The following is a 4,816-nucleotide window of genomic DNA, read 5'->3' on the forward strand; positions in this document are numbered from 1 at the left end:
GATCTCTAATTTATCCTGTATACATATTGCTTGTGCATTGTTGTTCGTATGTTGTCTTCCTTATTAGACTGTGAACTCCTTGGGAGCAGGGACTTTCATCTTTATATCCTCAGAACAGTCTGGTACATAGTAAATGCTTAACAAATACTTGTTGATGTGACTTGAGATGATGTCTAGAGTACATGCAGCATGGTATGGAAATGTCTGAGAAGTGGTCTTAAATGACCAACGTTTAGCTAACTTTTATCTAAAGACCTTCCTGCTCCTATTCAAATCTACCCAGCCTTCACCTAACTCAAGACTCCCTTCATGAGGCCTTCTCAGACCCCTTTAGCTCACTGTAATCTTTTAATTCCACCTTTGAGGTGAGTGAGTATAGGCAACTCATTTACACTTATTATCCCTTATATTGTCACTTAAACTTTCGGAAACATATGTCTTATCTCTCCATTTAAATTATAAGTCCCTGGATGAAAGAGTCTGTGCATTTTTGTATCTCCCACAGTTCCCATGATGGTTACATGGTATATACTCAATAAATGTTTATCAGATCCAAAAAAGCAACCTAAATTAGTTAGATGTGATACTTGTCTTTAGGGAGTTTGCAAGTTACAATTTAAAAGATATAACACAGATATAGCCAAAAGAACAGGCACTGGCCAAGCGTGTTAATTCATTAAATGAAAGAGAGTGACAACAGTACACACTTTTAGTATCTGTGGTAGGTTTCTCTGTATTCAATGTGAAATCCATTCTGAATGGTAAGGTAAGAAAATGTTTGGTTTCAGGTCCTAGATCTAATGGCCTGCTAGACCTTTATGATCTGTGGCTATCAGTTCTGTCCTACCTGCCAAAATTTACCCATTCCAAATAAAATTCTTATCAATTAACTTGCATCTTGCTATCTAGTTGCTTATCTTGTTTTGTTCTTCAATTCTGTGATCCCACTATTTGGTTTGGACTATATGTCTAGAGATATAAGTTTTAACCCTGTACTCAGCTCACATACCTAGTTCCTTAAGTTCTAGCTATAGCCTCACAAACTTTTGATCAAGGAGAACACTGTTCTCTTCTTTTGTGGAATTCTTTGCTACCTGTCATGTTTGTGATGGGAGTGAAAGGGAGGAGCATTTTTCACCACCTGCTTGGAAAGTGAGCTTGTCAGCAAACTGGAGCCAGGCTACTGAATTCCTAAACTGGTCCTAGTATAACCTGTAGGTTTGCAACAATCTGATTAACCCTATGTGTCTCATTAATTATTTGATTTGACATCCAGCCTTAAATAAAAATATTTAATGTTCTGAACTCCTATTTGATGCACAATGATACAAAAAAACATGCTTTGAGAACGTTCCCATTTACTATACATGACCAGAATTAGACATGAAAATTCGTGTCATGATCAAACGTTCTTCTTTCTTGCTATTCCCAGTCTACACACCTTCCCCACCCAATTATTTTTCAGTGTCCTGTTGGTTTGAAATCCAAAATAACTTTTAGCCAACAAGAAAAATAATTTTTGTAATGAAACCAAGAAGAGGATTCAAAATATCTAGTTTGACACAAAATATGAGACGTCATTTTACCTTTCTGAACCTCAGTTTCCTTATTTGTAAAATTAGGAAATTGGTGTAATATGTTTGTAGATATTGCTGTGGCAGCAGTGGGCATGTGCAGGCCTCAATAAGCAGTCAGCACCATGGACAGATATAAGTGTCACTTAGTCCTTGGCAGGTAGGTGGGTAATAGATAGAGTACTGGGTCTGAAGTCAGGAAGACCTAAATTCAAATTTAGCTTTAGATGAATACTAGATGTGACCCTGGGCAAATCACTTAACCTCTGTTTGCTTCAGTTTCCTCAAATGTAAAATGGGGATAATAGCACCTGCCTTGCAGGGTTGTTGTGAGGATTATATTTTTTCAATTCAATTGCATAAATATTTATTAACCACTTAGTATGTGCTAGGTACTGCATTAAGCACTATGGGCACTATGCTAAGTGCTGGATCAAATTAGATATTTGTAAAGTGTTTAGCACAGTGCCTGGCATGTAGTAGGCACTATGTAAATGCTTATTCCTGAGAGAAATATTTGTTAATAACCAAGGATTTGGGTAGATTCAGATTTCTCCCTTTTTCTTTTATCCTCATTTTAAGACTTCAGTCTCTGAAGGTTGAACTAACCTCTTCTATCCAGATCCCATACAGGTAGGGCAACCATTGTGTTCTATTCGGGTTTGGGCAGGGATAAATTCTTCAAATAGATTTTCCAAGGCTGGGGCTAATTTAGAAGTAAATGACATAATCAAAGTTCAGGTCCAGCCCCTCACTGTAATATTCATTATCTTGTTAATTGTTAGCCAACTAGAGTTGATTGTCACCCTCAGGGATACTCATCTTCCAGTGGGCATATAAGCCATGAGCCCACTTCCATGAGGATCTTTGGTCTAAGAGAGAGATGTCCAAATGACATTTTTATTAAATGCTTTTATTAAAATGATGACATTATTAATAAAATGATTAAATTACCCAAGAATTATGTCTCTTGAATCTTTTTAAATGCCACAGTCCCTTCTGCTAATCCAACCACCTGTGAGGCATATGACATTACTCCAATTCTACTAGCCATTCTTCCACTCTTTCCCTGCATGCTACCCTGCATAAGGGTAAGAAGTTTAATTGAAGTAGAACAAAGTTTATTAAAAATATAAACAAATCTCATGTATATCAGAAGTTATAATTGTCTCAGTTTCCCCCCTCTCTACCCTCTTCCCCAAAACCTCATTTTCCTTAATTTCTAACACAGGATAAAAGAAAAAAGTTCATGTGTCCTATTGGTTTCAGGGAGGGGGTTTTCTTCATTCATTCATTCATTCATAACACCTGTCAATTCAAACCTGTCAGTTATCAGAATACACCTTTCCATCTCTACTCCCTCTCCACATAATTGATTCTTCATACTGCTATCAGAATAAATATATATATATATTTAAGTTTTATTAATATATTTTAACAGACTAGTCAATTCCATTTATTCTCTCCCTGTCCCTCTAAATGACACCCAATAAGCTTTCAGAGATAACAAAGAAAAATAGTTAAGCCAAAACAACCAACATAATAATAGACTGTATCTGGTAGTATGTGAAGTATTCTACACTTGTAATGCCCCACCTTCCTAGTGAAAGGAGGGAAATGCATTTTGTCATCTCCGTCCCTCACCAAAATTAGTCATTGTAACCACTCAGCTTTCAGCTTTGTTTTAATGCTCTTTTAATTTACATTATTGCAATAATTTTGTGTATTCTCTTGGTTTTGCTTACTTCACTCAGTGTTAGTTCATATAAGTCATGTCATATTTCTGTTAATTCCTCTCATTTGTTGCTTCTTATAATATAATATTGCTTAACATTCGTCATATATCACTATTTGTTCATCCATTTCCCAATTGATAGTTGCCTGCTTTGTTCCCAAATTTTCACTATCACAAAAATTGCTATTAATGCATGGTGTCTTTTTTTGGTCATAATAATTCCTTTTTATGCATAGATAGATCTGGTACATGTCTCTTCTCTGAGCAAAAATACTTAATGATTCCCTGTTACTTATCAAGTTAGGTTCAGATTCTGTTGCCTGGCATTTAAAATCATCCACAACCTATCATCTTATCTTTCTAGGCTTATCTCATATTGCTGCCACCACATATTCTATGTTCAGGCGACACTGGGTAATCTGGTTTCTACAAACAAGCTACACTTATATAACTCTTTGCTTTTGTACAGACTGCTTCCTTTGCTTCCCTTTTTGCATGTTGAATCCAGACATCATTTTAAAGTGCAATTAAAATACTACCTTTTCCAGAAAGCCTTCCCTGATTTACCATGTGAACTTTTTTTTTTACTCTCAGATCTCTAAGGGCACTTTTCTTCAATGCACTTATTTTTTAAAAAAATGTTTTGCTGATTCTTTAAAAAGCATTTCCACATCATTTTCACTTCCAAATAATCCTTTTGATAAGCAGGCGTCCTCATAACAGACTGACACATTGACCATGTTTGACAACGTATGCATCATTGCATACAGGTAGTTCAGTGTTCGTATACCAAGAGAAAGGCAGTATATTTTTTTATCAGCCTCCTGGAATTAAGATTTGTCATTTCTAATGCACTTAAATTATTATATCATATATTTTCATTATTTATATTTTTATCTTATTCCCCAAATACCCTATAAACTCCTTGAAGACTGTGTCATGTGTAAACATAGCACTCCACCCCACCCCACCCCCCAGCCCTCAGAACAGTGCTTTGTACCTAGTGGGTGTTTAATAAATATCCTCTTATTGTATTAAGGATAATGTACTAATAAAGGAGCTAAAAGTGAGAGACTTACCTGCCAAGACAAACCCAGGAACCATATGAACACAATTACAAAGTGCTTTCAAACAAATAAAGTGAGATCTAAACAATTGGAAAAAATATCAATTGCTCATGGGTAGGCTGAGTCAATATAATGGAAAAGACAATTCTGCATAAATTAATTTATTCAGTGCCATACCAACCAAACTACCAAAAATTATTTCATAGAGCTAGAAAAAATAATAACAAAATTAATATGGAAGAATAAAAGGTCCAGAATATCAAGGGAATTAATGAAAAAAATGCAGAGGAAGGTAGCCTAGCAATGCCATATCTAAAACAATATTAAAAAGTGGCAATCGTCAAATCTACTTGTTACTGGATAAGAAATAGAGTGGTAGATCAGTGGAATAGGTTAAGTATACAAGAGACAAAGAAGTCAATGACTACAGTAATCTACTG

Source organism: Phascolarctos cinereus, unplaced genomic scaffold (genome assembly GCF_003287225.1).
Source record: "Phascolarctos cinereus isolate Bilbo 61053 unplaced genomic scaffold, phaCin_HiC Scaffold_726;HRSCAF=1367, whole genome shotgun sequence".
NCBI classification, from domain to species: Eukaryota; Metazoa; Chordata; class Mammalia; order Diprotodontia; family Phascolarctidae; genus Phascolarctos; species Phascolarctos cinereus.